The following is a 16845-nucleotide window of genomic DNA, read 5'->3' as shown; positions in this document are numbered from 1 at the left end:
ATAATTCGTTTTCCCTTAGTCCTAACAGTGGCACAGATGGGGTATTCTGCCCCTGTGGACTGGTTAGGACAGGTGGAAGTTTTAATGAAACAAATAAAAAAAACTGGCATGCACACGCCCTCCCTGCCCCCAATAAAGAGGGGCGTGACCCTCCGAACCCTGTGTAATCACAAGTAGACAAACGCGCCTCCAGCACGTCCTTTTGCAGCCTGGCTTTAGATCCCTTGAGAAAGGTCTTGATAGGACCGAAACGTTGGGATACATTATGGCCTACATTATATGCATAAACAAATAAGAAGAGAGCTCATATTACCAAAAATATATAAATTTTATTACAATAAGTTAAAAATAACAGAAAAAAGAGAGAGGTAGATTAGTACATGAGATGCCGTGAAGCAAGGTGATGAGAGCGGAGAACAAAAAGAGCGACACCCTGGGAGGAAGGCACGCCGAAACGCGCGTTGGGGTAGCGCCACCCTGGGTTTCTCTGCACACGGTTCATTCAGGTGAGCTCAGGTCCCCCATTGCCCCCCGCTGGCTGTGTGGTCATTTCTGTCCACCTGCACTTTGCCTCCTATGCCATATACTTCCATCCCTATGCGTTTGCATTTGTTCCCAGTGGGGGTGCATGATTTGACCTCGCTTTACCTGATATTGTATGGTTTCATCATCCATCTACTCACTTCATGGGTTGGGCACTGTACCCTAGATTCTCTTTCCCCATGTTAGACATTATTGTATATTAGATCTTTCTATTTTTATATCCGTGTGCTTCTTCCTCCCAGGGTGTCGCTCTTTTTGTTCTCCGCTCTCATCACCTTGCTTCACGGCATCTCATGTACTAATCTACCTCTCTCTTTTTTCTGTTATTTTTAACTTATTGTAATAAAATTTATATATTTTTGGTAATATGAGCTCTCTTCTTATTTGTTTCTGCTATTTCACTCGGGAGCTTTTACAGAGTTACACTTTAGGTGTATCCCCTGTGGCTATCGAGGGTGGGCACTGTCCCTTACCCGCCCTGGGGATACCCTGGGTCATTTTTGTTTATCTACATTATATGCATGTTCCTATTATAATTATGGCGCGATCAGTCATATATTGACAAATTCTTGATTATTTTAGAATTTTTTGTACTGAAAATAAATTTGCAAACAAAAGACATTGGTGTGCCGTGGAATATCTACTTATTCTGCGACTGAAGTCCTCCGCGAGCACCCATCATTATATATAGGGTGTGCGGACTCCAATTTCCTCCAATTGAAGTAGACAAACATAACCACAATTAATAAACATAGGGGGGGGGATATTTGTGTGCCACTGTTAGGACTAAGGGAAAACAAATTATCGTTAGAAATTAACGATTCCCTTACGTCCTAACCAGTGGCACAGATGGGGATTTAGCAAGTAGAAACCCCCATGGGAGGGTCCTCATGCCTGGCGGAAGATAACACTGTCCGGCCAAATGAGGAATAACTATGTATTCTAGTATCCACTCTATAGTGTGAGATAAAAGTGGAGTGAGAACTCCAAGAAGCTGACTTACAGATCACGTCCAATGGGATCGAGCTTCTCTCTGCAAAAGAAGTGGCCACTGCTCGAGTAGAGTGGGCCCTTACAAATTCAGGGGGCTCCGAGCCCTGAGACATATAAGACTCCCGAATTGCCTCTTTAATCCAGCGACTGATGGAGGGCTTAGAGGCTTTCCTCCCCTTATGGGTACCGGAAAAAAGGATAAGGAGGTTTTCATCCTTCCTAAATACCTTGGAGCGTTCCAGGTAAATCCTAAGACATCTCGCAATGTCGAGGGGATTAGAGCCCTCTTTCCTCAGAGGAGGGGGATGGAGCCAATGTTGGTAGGAAGATCACCTGGTTAATATTGTCAAAGGAAGGAACCTTTGGGATGAAGGTAGGTAAAAATTTGAGGAGTACCCGATCCTGCAGGAACTTCATATAAGGCTCAAAGGCCGAAAAAGCCTGGAGTTCCCCAACTCGCTTTGCAGAGGTAACAGCCAACAAAAAGGTGATCTTCCAGGTCAGGAACCTGAATCCCGCCTCCTCTAGGGGCTCAAAGGGGGGAGATGATAACCCCCTGAGCACGACTGATAAATCCCAAACAGGGATAGGTCTGACTACTGTAGGCTTTAATCTTGAGGCTCAGGAATCTCTTAATAAGGGGGTCTTGAGAAACAGCTCTGTTGAGACAAGCAGAGATTGCTGAAATCTGCACTTTAAGGGTAGCGGGTGATAGCCCCCTGTCCAGACCGTCCTGAAGGAATTGGAGGATCATCGGGATAGAAGCTTCAGCGGATCTTTGCTGATGCCTTGTACACCAGGATGAAAAGATCTTCCAGATTCTGGAGTAGGCCTTATTGGTAGCTTCCGATCTGGAGTGCTCCAGGGTTCTCAAGACAGACCCCGATAGCCCTTCTATTCTTGGAATACCTCCAGGCCGTCAGGTTGAAGATTTGAGGAGACCTGGGTGCCCCCCGACACCAGTACTCTCTCTGGGGGAAGCCTCAGAAATTGACCTCGACTCATCTGTAAGAGTTGGGTAAACCAAGCTCTTTTCGGCCAGTATGGGATAATGGCGATAACTGATGCTTGGTCCTGCCTGATTTTCATCAAGACCCTTGGTATCAAGGAAATTGGAGGGAAGATGTAGGCCAGCCTGAACCTCCATGGGATTGACAGTGCATCTATTGCCACCGGGTTGTCCTCCCTGTAAAGGGAGCAATACCTCTCCACTTTGGTGTTGAACCTCGTTGCCATGAGATCGATCTCTGGCATGCCCCACCTGAGCGTTATCTCCTTGAAGACCTCTGGATGAAGTGACCATTCTCCGGTTGGAAGACCTCGGCTCAGGCGATCCGCAATCACATTGTGAACTCTGCGAATGTGAACGGCTGATAAGTTGGCGAGGTTCAATTCTGCCCAATCCAAAATCACCCCTATCTCTCTCAGGAGACTTTGTGACCTCGTGCCTCCCTGCTTGTTGATATACAGCACAGCGGTCATGCTGTCTGACTGTACCTTCACTGCCTTCCCTCGAATGACGGGAGCAAAATGAAGAAGAGCTAGTCTGATTGCTCTGATCTCCAGGAGATTCGATGACAATAACCTCTCCTGAGGTGTCCAAGTTCCCTGGACTGTCTTGTCCTGAAGATGCGCACCCCAGCCTACTAGGGATGCGTCTGAAGTAAGTATGATCCAAGAGGGCTGGATCAGGGACTTGCCGTCAGTGAGGTGGGACCACCACATCAGAGAGGATCGGACTTTGTAAGGCAGGGAGAGCACGGAATTGAGTCCCACTGGACTGTGATTCCACTTGGCTAATACTTCCGACTGGAGCGGACGTAGATGCCATAATGCCCAAGGTACCGCCTCTGCGGTTGAAGACATTCTAGCACGTAACTTTCTAGAATCTTCTGCTTGTTGCTGGGAAGAAGCCTTGTTTGGACAAATTTGTCCAGAAGCAGACTGCTCAAGTCTACAAGGTAGCCCTGAGAAATTACATGCAGGACCCAACTGTCCTGGATATGATCCTGCCAACAAGGTAGAAAGTGCTGTAGGCGACCGCCGACGGGAATGTGGGGAGAAGGGAGCCCGAGATTTCCAGTCAGACCGGCTAAATACCAAGAGCCTCGAGGAGGCCCGCAATCAGAGCGCCGAGGACTTCTTGGGGGGTCTAGAACCCAGAGAGGATTTCCCTCCTCTACGGGAACCCCAGTTCCTCTGGGGTTCCGCTCTGGAACTATACCCCTTGCTCCGACCACGAAAGGACTGCTGGGGAAGGGACTTGCCCTTCTTGTCCGACAGCCCCTCCATTATCTGGTCAAGCTCTGCACCAAAGAGTTTGCCGGGTTCATACGCCATGGCACAAAGATTGTGTTTTGAGGTCGTATCGGCCTTCCAAGGTTTCAACCAAAGCGGACGCCTGCCCGCGGTTGAAAGAGCCATGGACTTGGATGCCAGCTTCAATTGTTGTGGAGCTGCGTCACACAAGAAGTCAATGGCAAGGCTGGCCGTCTTACATGAGGCCAGAATGTCGTCCCTAGAGACCCCTTGGTCCAGGTCAGACTGAATTTGGGAGAATTTAGTTTTTAGAAAATTTGCCACTTTGGACGACGAAATTGCGACTGAGGCGGAGGCCGAGCAATAAGCGGCTTAAGGGCGCAGTCCGCCTTCCGGTCCATTGGGTCCAGCAAACTTGACCCGTCGTCTGATGGGATCAGGGTCCTTCTGGATAACTTCGCGATCGCCATGTCCACTTTGGGGACAGGCCCCCAGGAAGATACCTGATCCTCTTTGACCGGAAACACAGCCTTGAACCTTTTGGTCAAAACTGGACCTTTCTCTGGCTTTCTCCACTCTGTTTTCATCAGAGACAGGAGAGAATCATCTGCTTTAAAGGCCCTAGGCCCCCTAGAGGCAGAGGATGAGGCTTCCCCCGGATCAACGTCCTGGTCCCCCGACCGGACGGATTTTAGTAGCCGCTGGGCCTTCTCCAGCGGAAAAAAATATGAGAATCCATCCTCCTCATCCGAGGAGGAAGAGGCTGAACCTTCCCTCGCCTCCTGACCCCCCGAGACCTCCATCGCACGATGGGGGGAGGAGGGACGATGGCGTTTGGCGACATGGGTACTCTTCAGTTCCTGTATGGAGGCGTTGACCTGGCTCATGTTGGACTCCATGTACCCCTTCACCCAATCGACCACGTCGTGAACAGATGGCTCCAGCTGGGGGAGTGTCTTGGCCCTACAGGGTGGGCACTGGGAGAAATCATAGGAGTCCTCCAGCACGATCTGGCAGTCATGGCACTGCAGGTGGCGCCTCTTGCCCGTGGACTTCCTGCTGGGCTCTCGCTCACCGTCTCCGGTAGACGACATGGCTGAAAATTAAAAGAGACATGAATTTAGCAAAATTCAAGAAAACAGAGCTTAATCGCAAGCTTCAGGATCTTTACCCAGAAGATCCTAGCAAGCTCTTATCATAAGCACACAGAGGTAGCAAACACTCTAGCACCAAGCCACACTCAAGGTTAACAGCAAGCTGCGCTCCAGGAGACTGAACCTGGAGCTTCACCAAGTTTAAATAGGGTTGTTTAGGCGCCAAAAAGAAAGCCCCGCCCACAAAAGGGGTGGGGTAAACCTCTAAGTTTATATCTTTGGAACTAAAAGATAAAACTATATACTATGGACCCAGAGAGGGACCCTGAAACATTTAAAGGCCCCCCACGGCCTTGGACAATAAAAATACACCTCCGGCCGACGTCTGTGATCGGCCGGAGAGAAACCCGGAAGTGACGTCACTGACGTCACTTCCGCAAGATGGCGGTGCCCAGCACATGCGGGACGCCGCTCCAGCCTCCGGAATAAGGTAAGCCCCAACAGTGACAGGGCTCGGTACACGGGAGCAAAATCAGGCCAGAGGACATCCTCAGGCCGCATAGGAGGAGCGGCCCAGTTCTCAAGGGGAACGAAATATCAAAAAAGGGAAAAACACTCTCTCCACCGCAGGGATGGAGGAGTGCACCACCTGTCCCGTCCTGTCCGCAGAACAGAAAAAAACACAGGGTTCGGAGGGTCACGCCCCTCTTTATTGGGGGCAGGGAGGGCGTGTGCATGCCATTTTTTTTATTTGTTTCATTAAAACTTCCACCTGTCCTAACCAGTCCACAGGGGCAGAATACCCCATCTGTGCCACTGGTTAGGACGTAAGGGAATAGTCAGATTACTGAATACTGCGGCCCATAGCAACCAGTCAGAGTCCTGAATACTGCGGCCCATAGCAACCAGTCAGATTCCTGAATACTGCGGCCCATAGCAACCAGTCAGAGTCCTGAATACTGCGGCCCATAGCAACCAGTCAGATTCCTGAATACTGCAGCCCATAGCAACCAGTCAGATTCCTGAATACTGGCGGAGCGGCCCATAGCAACCAGTCAGAGTCCTGAATACAGCGGCCCATAGCAACCAGTCAGAGTCCTGAATACTGCGGCCCATAGCAACCAGTCAGATTCCTGAATACTGCGGCCCATAGCAACCAGTCAGAGTCCTGAATACTGCGGCCCATAGCAACCAGTCAGATTCCTGAATACTGCGGCCCATAGCAACCAGTCAGATTCCTGAATACTGCGGCCCATAGCAACCAGTCAGATTCCTGAATACTGCGGCCCAAAGCAACTAGTCAGATTCCTGAATACTGCGGCCCATAGCAACCAGTCAGATTCCTGAATACTGCAGCCCATAGCAACCAGTCAGATTCCTGAATACTGGCGGAGCGGCCCATAGCAACCAGTCAGATTCCTGAATACTGCGGCCCATAGCAACCAGTCAGAGTCCTAAATACTGCGGCCCATAGCAACCAGTCAGATTCCTGAATACTGCGGCCCATAGCAACCAGTCAGAGTCCTGAATACTGCGGCCCATAGCAACCAGTCAGATTCCTGAATACTGCGGCCCAAAGCAACTAGTCAGATTCCTGAATACTGTGGCCCATAGCAACCAGTCAGATTCCTGAATACTGGCGGAGCGGCCCATAGCAACCAGTCAGATTCCTGAATACTGCTGCCCATAGCAACCAGTTAGAGTCATGAATACTGCAGCCCATAGCAACCAGTCAGATTCCTGAATACTGCTGCCCATAGCAACCAGTTAGAGTCCTGAATACTGCAGCCCATAGCAACCAGTCAGAGTCCTGAATACTGCGGCCCATAGCAACCAGTCAGAGTCCTGAATACTGCGGCCCATAGGAACCAGTCAGATTTCTGAATACTGGCGGAGCGGCCCATAGCAACCAGTCAGAGTCCTGAATACTGCGGCCCATAGCTACCAGTCAGAGTCCTGAATACTGCGGCCCATAGCAACCAGTCTGTCACAACCAGACAGCTGAGAAGCTCTGACAGAGGCTTTTCAGAACCTCCTCCTTGAGTTCTCTTTGTTGTGCTGTTCAGTTCCTCATCTCGTTAGCCTCTCTCAGCTGTCATGGAGTTGGACTGATTGCTTCCCTTTAAATTCCTCCCCATGGTGGATTACTGGGCGGCTTATACTACTTCCTGGAGTGTGTGTGCATGCTGACCTTGTTTTCCAGTCTGCTACAAAGTTAAGTGCTGAACATTTATCTGTTATTTTCTGTTTGCTGGATCCCAGGTGACCCTGACTCCCTCCGTGTCTGGTGTAGGGAGCCGGTGGTCGTGTCCCCTCACTATTGTAGGGTGTTCAGGGGTTTTATAGTCGAGGTACGTGGATATGCAACCATCCACCTTTGGGATCTTTGCATAGGCTGAGCAGCCAGGGAAAGTGCTAGGTCTTGTGCAGGGGTCTCCCTTTTGTTCCTTAGTTTTGGATCCAGCGAGTCATTTATGCATGTTGTTTTGCCTTGTTTCCTGTACACCGTCCGTGACATTATAAGCCGCCAAAACCGTCTCAAGCATGGATCCGGTTTCACTTTTGGCTGAACGCTTCAGGGTCTTTCATTGGAGGTAGCTGATCTCCGTAAGACTTTTTCTCAGCTTCAAGTGACCGGTTCAGCTTGCGTTCATGGAGTTTGTTCTGAGCCTAAGATCTCGCTCCCGGATACGTTCTCCGGGGGTAGTGAGAATTTTGTGCGTTTTAGAGAGGCTTGCAAACTCCATTTTCGCCTTCTTCCCCATTCCTCTGGTGATGAGGAACGGAGGGTGGGGATCATTATATCGCTGCTCAGAGGTAACGCTCAGTCCTGGGCCTTTTCGCTGCCGGAGGGGGCACGGCCTCTCCGTTCAGTGGATGAATTATTTTTAGCCCTGGGTCAGATATATGATGATCCGGATCGTATTGCTCTGGCGGAGTCTAAACTACGTCTATTATGCCAGGGTAAACAATCCGCAGAAATATACTGCTCAGAATTTCGGAGATGGGCAGCTGATACTGGTTGGAATGATGCTGCACTCCGAAGTCAATTTTGCCATGGTCTTTCAGAGGGATTGAAAGATGCATTCGCCTTTCATGAAAGGCCTATTTCTTTGGACTCTGCTATGTCTCAGGCCGTTCGTATTGACAGGCGTCTTAGAGAGAGAGGAGAGATCACTCCTTCCTGTCATACTCGGTCCCAGGACTGTGCAGCGGTCCCGTTCTGTGCGCAGGGGTCTCAGTCGCCGTCAGCCCCTTCTGAGCAGGAGCCCATGCAGCTGGGGTTGATTGCTTCTGACAATAGAAGATTCAGCTCGCATGGGAGGGTTTGTTTTTGTTGTGGAGGTATAAATCATTTGGCAAATATTTGTCCCTCTAGGAGATTCAGGCAGTTCTCTGGGAGTAATAAAGAAACAAACAGGAAAAAATCTTTTAAAAATGTTCCGTCTGTTACTATTGGCAGGATTGAGGCGGAGATTGAAGATTTTCAGTTTGCTTGTAGTTCCCGTTTTGTCCCGTTTTGTGGCGCTAGAGAGCAAGAACGTTTTTTGTGAGATTTTTGTGGATAGTGGAGCAGCGGTCAATCTCATTGATAATCAATTTGCAATAACTCATGGTTTCCAGGTGCGCACTTTGGGAAAGGATATTCCTGTTTTTGCTATTGATTCCGCTCCACTTTCTCAGAAATCGTTAAAGGGCATAGTTCACAATATCCGTTTAATTGTGAGCGATGCTCATGTTGAGGATGTGTCATGTTTCGTCCTTAGCGGTTTGCCTACTCCTCTAGTGTTGGGGCTACCCTGGCTCACTAAACATAACCCCACCATTGATTGGCAAGCGAGGCAAATAAATGGTTGGAGTGACTTTTGCAGAGAGAATTGCCTCATGACATCTGTTTCTGAGGTTGCTACTAAGACTGTACCATCTTTTCTCTCTGAATTTTCGGATGTCTTCTCTGAGAGTGGAGTTCAGGATTTGCCCCCGCACAGGGAGTACGATTGCCCTATTAATCTCATCCCAGGCGCCAAGCTGCCTAAATCTCGTTTATACAATCTTTCCCAACCTGAAAGGGTCGCTATGCGTGCTTATATCTCTGAGAGTCTGAGAAAGGGACACATACGACCCTCGAAGTCACCTGTTGCCGCTGGTTTTTTCTTTGTTAAGAAAAAAGATGGTTCTTTAAGACCTTGTCTGGATTTCAGGGAGCTGAACAGTATCACTATTCGTGACCCTTATCCGCTTCCTCTGATCCCGGACCTGTTTAACCAGGTTGTTGGGGCTAAAGTCTTTTCCAAATTAGATCTAAGAGGGGCATACAACCTGGTCAGAGAAGGAGACGAATGGAAGACGGCCTTCAATACCCCTGAGGGCCGTTTTGAGAATTTGGTTATGCTTTTGGTTTGATGCTCTAGCCGTTTTTCAGCATTTCGTGAACATTTAATGGGAAAATTTGTATTAGTGTATTTGGATGACATTTTGATTTTTTCTTCTGATTTCAAAACTCATAAGGAACACTTATGTCAGGTCTTGCTCATCCTGTGGGAGAATAAATTATATGCGAAACTGGAAAAATGTGTGTTTGCGGTTCCAGAAATTCAATTTCTGGGGTTTCTTCTCTCCGCTTCTGGTTTTCGCATGGACCCTGAGAAAGTCCGCGCTGTGCTTGAGTGGGAGCTTCCTGAGAATCAGAAGGCGCTGATGCGTTTTTTGGGCTTTGCCAATTATTACAGGAAGTTTATTTTGAATTATTCCTCTATTGTTAAACCACTCACTGATATGACCAGAAAGGGGGTAGGTTTTTCTTCTTGGTCAGTAGAGGCGCGTAAGGCCTTTTCTAATATCAAGGAGAGTTTTGCTTCCGCTCCCATCTTGGTACAACCTGATATTTCTCTACCCTTCATAGTTGAGGTTGATGCTTCTGAGGTGGGTGTGGGGGCGGTCTTGTCTCAGGGTTCCTCTCCTGCCAATTGGCGACCGTGTGCCTTTTTCTCGAAGAAACTCTCCTCCGCAGAGAGAAATTACGATGTGGGAGATAGGGAATTGTTGGCCATCAAGTTGGCTTTTGAGGAATGGCGCCATTGGCTAGAGGGAGCCAGACACCCTATTACCGTGTTTACTGACCATAAAAATCTGGCCTACTTGGAGTCAGCCAAGCGTCTGAACCCGAGACAGGCCAGATGGTCTTTGTTCTTTTCAAGGTTTAATTTTGTTGTCACGTTCCGCCCTTGGGTTAAGAATGTGAAGGCAGATGCCCTGTCACGTTGTTTTCCGGGAGGTGGGAATTTTGAAGACCCGGGTCCCATTTTGGCTGAAGGTGTGGTGGTCTCTGCTCTCTTTCCTGAATTGGAGGCAGAGGTGCAGGCAGCCCAGTCAGAGGCTCCTGATCTTTGTCCTCCTGGGAGGTTGTTTGTGCCTCTCGCTTTAAGACACAAGATTTTTAAGGAACACCACGATACGGTCCTTGCTGGGCACCCGGGGGCAAGAGCCACAGTGGATCTCATTGCTCGGAGATTCTGGTGGCCTGCGCTTCGTAAGTCGGTTGAGGGTTTTGTGGCAGCCTGCGAGACTTGCGCTCGTGCCAACGTCCCTCATTCACGGCCATCAGGTCCTCTCCTTCCCTTACCCATTCCTTCCCGTCCTTGGACACATCTGTCCATGGACTTCATAACGGACCTGCCTCGTTCCTCGGGGAAGACTGTGATTCTGGTGGTGGTGGACCGTTTTAGCAAAATGGTGCATTTCATCCCTTTTCCTGGTTTGCCCAATGCTAAGACGCTGGCGCAGGCATTTATTGATCACATTGTCAAATTGCATGGTATTCCTTCAGACATAGTCTCTGATAGGGGCACGCAGTTTGTTTCCAGATTCTGGAAGGCTTTCTGTTCTCGCTTGGGGGTTCGGTTGTCATTCTCTTCTGCTTTCCACCCGCAGTCGAATGGCCAGACAGAGCGCGTCAATCAGAATCTGGAGACATATCTGTGCTGTTTTGTGGCGGAGAATCAGGAGGATCGGTGTTCTTTTTTGTCCCTTGCTGAGTTTGCTTTAAATAACCGTCGTCAGGAGTCCTCTGATAAGTCACCATTTTTTGGTGCATATGGGTTTCATCCGCAGTTTGGGACTTTCTCGGGAGAGGGGTCTTCTGGTTTACCTGATGAGGACAGATTCTCCTCGTCTTTGTCTTCTATTTGGCAAAAGATTCAGGATAATCTAAAGAGCATGAGTGAGAGATATAAGCGTGTGGCAGATAAGAGACGTGTGCCTGGTCCGGACCTGAATGTTGGTGATCTGGTGTGGTTGTCTACCAAGAATATCAAATTGAAGGTTCCCTCCTGGAAGTTGGGTCCTAGGTTTATTGGGCCTTACAAAATCCTGTCTGTCATCAATCCTGTTGCCTACCGTCTTGATCTTCCTCAGACTTGGAAGATCCATAATGTTTTTCATAAGTCCTTATTGAAACCTTATGTTCAACCCATTGTACCCTCGCCTTTGCCTCCTCCTCCGATTATGGTTGATGGGAATTTTGAATTTCAGGTCTCTAGGATTGTGGATTCTCGTCTTGTCCATGGTTCTCTCCAGTACCTCGTTCATTGGGAGGGTTATGGTCCTGAGGAGAGGATGTGGGTCCCAGTGACGGACATTAAGGCCACTCGTCTCATCAGGGCTTTCCATAGGTCCCATCCTGAGAAGGTGGGCTCTGAGTGTCCGGAGTCCACTTGTAGAGGGAGGGGTACTGTCACAACCAGACAGCTGAGAAGCTCTGACAGAAGCCTTTCAGAACCTCCTCCTTGAGTTTTCTTTGTTTTGAATTTCAGTTCCTCATCTCGTTAGCCTCTCTCAGCTGTCATGTAGTTGGACTGATTGCATCCCTTTAAATTCCTCCCCATAATGCATTAGTGTGCGGCTTATACAACTTCCTGGAGTGTGTGTGCATGCTGATCCTATCTTCCAGCCTTCTACAAGATAAGTGCTGTACATTTATTTGTGATTTTCTGTTTGCTGGATCCCAGGTGACCCTGACTCCCTCCGTGTCTAGTGTAGGGAGCCGGTGGTCGTGTCCCCTCACTATTGTAGGGTGTTCAGGTGGTATATAGTCGAGGTATGTGGATATGCGATCATCTACTATTGGGATTTTCCCATAGGCTGAGCAGACAGGGAGAGAGCCAGGTCTGATGCAGGGGTCTCCCTTTTGTTCCTTAGTTTTGGATCCAGTGAGTCATATATTCATTTTGCATGGTCTTGTTTCCTGTACACCTTCCGTGACAGCGTCGAAGTATGGATTTTGGGTTCAGAGATCTGTTTAGCTTTTGACATCGCCATGGCCATGGATTTATTGATATTATCGTTGAGCGATGATATAGCAGATCCAAGGGCTTGTTTAACCACCTCCGGACCGCCTAACGCAGATGTGCGGTCCGGAGGTGGCAGCGCTGCGCACAGTCACGCATATACGCGTCATCTCGCGAGACGCGAGATGACGCGAGTATGCGCCCGCGCGTGCGCAGTTCGCGCCGGCATTTAGTCGAGAAGTATTTCGTCAGCAACCTGCCAGCCAATGATCGTGGCTGGCAGGTTGCTGATTTTTAAAAAATCCAATCAAAGTGCCAGATAGCAGATCATATTAGTAAATATGATCTGATATATGGCTGCCTGCTCCTCTGCTGGTTCTTTTCGTCGGTTGGATCCAGCAGAGGAGCAGGCTTCACAGTGAGTACACCAACACTACACTTTAGCCCCTGATCACCCCCCTGAACTCCAATTAACCCTTTGATCACCCCTTTGATCACCCCTGTCAATCACAAGTGAAAAGAAAAAAGTGATCAGTGCAAACTGTCACTTTTTTTTTTCACTGGTATTGCCCGTTAGGTTTTAGGGATAGTTTAGGTCCCTTGGTTAGGTAGTTAGCGATCAGTTAGCGCCCAGCCCACCGCACCGCAGTCCGTTATTTGCTGATTAGCGTATCGCTAATCAGCATTTGTACTTTTATAGTATCTGGAAGTGATCAAAACTGATCACGGTCAGATCTATAATAGTACTAGTGTCACTTTAGTTCGCCCTCCACCCAAAACGCAGTGTTTGCCCGATCAGGCCTGATCGGTCGCCCACACGTGCGTTCGCCCACACCCGCCCCACCGCAGTGACAAAAAAAAATTTTTTTTGATCACTGCACATTCACTTTACACGCACCGCGGCGATAAAAAAAATCAGTTTTGATATTTTTTATCAACCGCAGCGGCCTCCGGTACTTCGCTAGCCTCCCCTTTGTAAGACAGGCTTGCTTTTTTTTTCTTGGGTAGTCTCAGGGAATACCCCTAAATTTAGTTGCCCACATGTCTAACAGGGGGTATTCCTCTGAAGAGGCCTACAGGCTTCTGACCCAGTCGGATGAGGAGTGGGAACCCTCATCTGATGAATCCAGCGGGTCAGAATACGAACCTGTAGAAAGCAGTGGCAGTCTGACCCAAAGTTCGGACGAGGAGGCTGAGGTCCCTGATACCACCAGGCGTACCCGGACCCGTGTGGCTAGACCGCAGGTTGCGCAGGATCCGCTTCAAGGGCAGCAGAGTGGGGCTGCTGCTGTCGGATTACGTGGTGAGGCATACACCAGCAGCCCAGCCCTCCCTGGACCTAGTACCAGCACTGCCGTACAACCTGGTGAAGTGGCAAGCACCAGAAGGGCAGTTGAAGCTGGTACGGTGGCACGTGCAGTAGTGACCCCGTCGCAGCCACCGCAAAGACGTGCCCGTAGAGCCCCTAGAATCCCAGAGGTGCTGGCAAACCCTGATTGGCAGTCCCCAACTTCAGCCGCACCTGTAGTTTTCCCTTTCACTGCCCAGTCTGGAGTTCGGGTTGAGACGGCTCAGATCGGTTCGGCCCTGGGATTTTTTGAGCTGTTCTTGACTGCGGAGCTTTTAGACTTAGTTGTGGTCGAAACAAACAGGTATGCCACACAATTTATCACCGCTAACCCGGGAAGCTATTATGCCCAGCCTTTCCGGTGGAAACCAGTCCAAGTTTCCGAACTTAAAACTTTTCTGGGCCTCCTCCTCAACATGGGCCTGACAAAAAAGCATGAATTGCGGTCATATTGGTCCACGAACCCGATTCATCACATGCCCATGTTCTCTGCTGCCATGTCCAGGGCACGTTTTGAGGCCATCCTGCGGTTCCTGCACTTTAGTGACAACACCGCCTCCCGTCCCAGGGGCCACCCTGCTTTTGACCGGCTCCACAAAATTCGGCCCCTCATAGACCATTTCAACCAGAAATTTGCAGATTTGTATACCCCTGAGCAAAACATCTGCGTAGACGAGTCCCTGATACATTTTACCGGGCGCCTTGGCTTCAAACAATACGTCCCAAGCAAGCGCGCCCGGTATGGGGTCAAATTGTATAAGCTCTGTGAAAGGACCACAGGCTATACCCACAAATTTCGTGTCTATGAGGGAAAAGATCAGACCCTGGAGCCGGTCGGTTGCCCTGACTACCTGGGGAGCAGTGGGAAGACAGTTTGGGACTTGGTGTCACCCTTATTCGGCAAGGGGTACCATCTTTATGTGGACAATTTTTACACAAGTGTGGCCCTCTTCAGGCATTTGTTTCTAGAACGGATTGGCGCCTGTGGCACCGCGCGAACTAGTCGCGCGGGCTTCCCCTAACGGCTCGTTACCACCTGTCTTGCAAGGGGGCAGAGGGCCGCACTGTGTAACGAAGAACTGCTCGCGGTGAAATGGAGAGACAAGCGTGAAGTTTACATGCTCTCCTCCATTCACGCAGACACGACAATACTAATTGAGCGAGCAACCCGTGTCATTGAAAAGCCCCTCTCAGTCCACGACTATAACCTTCACATGGGAGGGGTGGACTTCAATGACCAGATGTTGGCTCCGTATTTAGTGTCCCGCAGAACCAGACGCTGGTATAAGAAGGTGTCTGTATATTTAATTCAATTGGCTCTGTACAATAGTTTTGTTCTCTACAGTAAGGCTGGGAGAACTGGATCCTTCCTCAAATTTCAGGAAGAGATCATCGCGAACCTCCTGTATCCAGGAGGTTCCGTGGCCTCATCCACCAGTGTAGTTAGCCGTCTACACGAGCGACATTTCCCCAATGTCGTTCCTGGTACCTCAACCCAACAGTCACCCCGAAAAAGATGTGTCTTTGCGTGTAATCTGACAGCAGCGCAATGCTTCTGTCAGAATGCACATCGGTGCTGCAGCTAGTCAATCGGTTGGTCCACCTGGAAGGAAAAAAAAAAGAAAAAACCAGGCCGCAACGCAATAATTTTATTAACTTTGCAACAGAACATATAAACTTTAACTTTTTGAACAGAACATTAACCTTTTTGCTTACTGGTGTGTTTTTTTTTTTTTTTTACCTTTATAGGACAAACCTCTCCTTCCCCATGGGTCAATGTGCAAAGCGCAAATCGCCCAAAGATGTGGCGAAGTGCGTTATGCACTTTGTCCCATGTGAAAGGAGACGTTTGCAGCAGCTGTGTGTGAATGGGCCCTAATAGCCCTGTGTGCCTGTCCTGTGAGATGTGATCCCTATGCTAATAGTGTACCTGTGTGTGGTACTTCCGGAAACACTCTCCAAAGCATAGGGCAGGGTGGTCAGGGCAGTCAGGACAGAAATAGCGGGTGTCACGCCTTATTCCACTCCTGCTACAGACACGACTTTTCCCATTTTTTTATACAAAGTTGGCATTTGACCAAGATATTTTTCTCACCCAGCATGGGTATATGTAAAATGACACCCCAAAACACATTCCCCAGCTTCTCCTGAGTACGGCGATACCAGATGTGTGACACTTTTTTGCAGCCAAGGTGGGCAAAGGGGCACATATTCCAAAGTGCACCTTTCGGATTTCACCTGTCATTTTTTACACATTTTGATTGCAAAGTTCTTCTCACACATTTGGGCCCCTAAATTGCCAGGGCAGTATAACTACGCCACAAGTGACCCCATTTTGGAAAGAAGACACCCCAAGGTATTCTGTGAGGGGCATGGCGAGTTCCTAGAATTTTTTATTTTTTGTCGCAAGTTAGTGGAATATGAGACTTTGTAAGAAAAAAATAAAAAATAAAAATCATCATCATTTTCCGCTAACTTGTGACAAAAAATAAAAAGTTCTATGAACTCACTATGCCCATCAGCGAATACCTTAGGGTGTCTACTTTCCGAAATGGGGTCATTTGTGGGGTGTTTCTACTGTTTGGGCATTGTAGAACCTCAGGAAACATGACAGGTGCTCAGAAAGTCAGAGCTGCTTCAAAAAGCGGAAATTCACATTTTTGTACCATAGTTTGTAAACGCTATAACTTTTACCCAAACCATTTTTTTTTTGCCCAAACATTTTTTTTTTATCAAAGACATGTAGAACAATAAATTTGGCGAAAAATTTATATATGGATGTCGTTTTTTTTGCAAAATTTTACAGCTGAAAGTGAAAAATGTCATTTTTTTGCAAAAAAAAACGTTACATTTTGATTAATAACAAAAAAAGTAAAAATGCCAGCAGCAATTAAATACCACCAAATGAAATCTCTATTAGTGAGAAGAAAAGGAGGTAAAATTCATTTGGGTGGTAAGTTGCATGACCGAGCAATAAACGGTGAAAGTAGTGTAGTGCCGAAGTGTAAAAAGTGCTCTGGTCATGAAGGGGGTTTCACCTAGCGGGGCTGAGGGGGTTAATAGACTTGTCAAGTACATCTTTAATAGCATTAGCTGAAATTCCCTCAACAATTGCAGGTGTATGTATTTCCTGCTCCATCCTCATTTCCACACCCTCATCAGACATGTTCTGAAGAGGTATATATAGTATTTCTTATATACAGTTGCAAAAAAAAGTATGTGAACCCTTTGGAATGATATGGATTTCTGCACAAATTGGTCATAAAATGTGACATTCACAGTGCAGGTGGAAAAGGTATGTGAACCCCTAGACTAATGACCT

Source organism: Bufo gargarizans, unplaced genomic scaffold, assembly GCF_014858855.1.
Source record: "Bufo gargarizans isolate SCDJY-AF-19 unplaced genomic scaffold, ASM1485885v1 fragScaff_scaffold_672_pilon, whole genome shotgun sequence".
Lineage (NCBI taxonomy): Eukaryota > Metazoa > Chordata > Amphibia > Anura > Bufonidae > Bufo > Bufo gargarizans.
The sequence above is the reverse complement of the archived record's forward strand: the minus strand, read 5'-3'. Positions refer to the sequence as shown.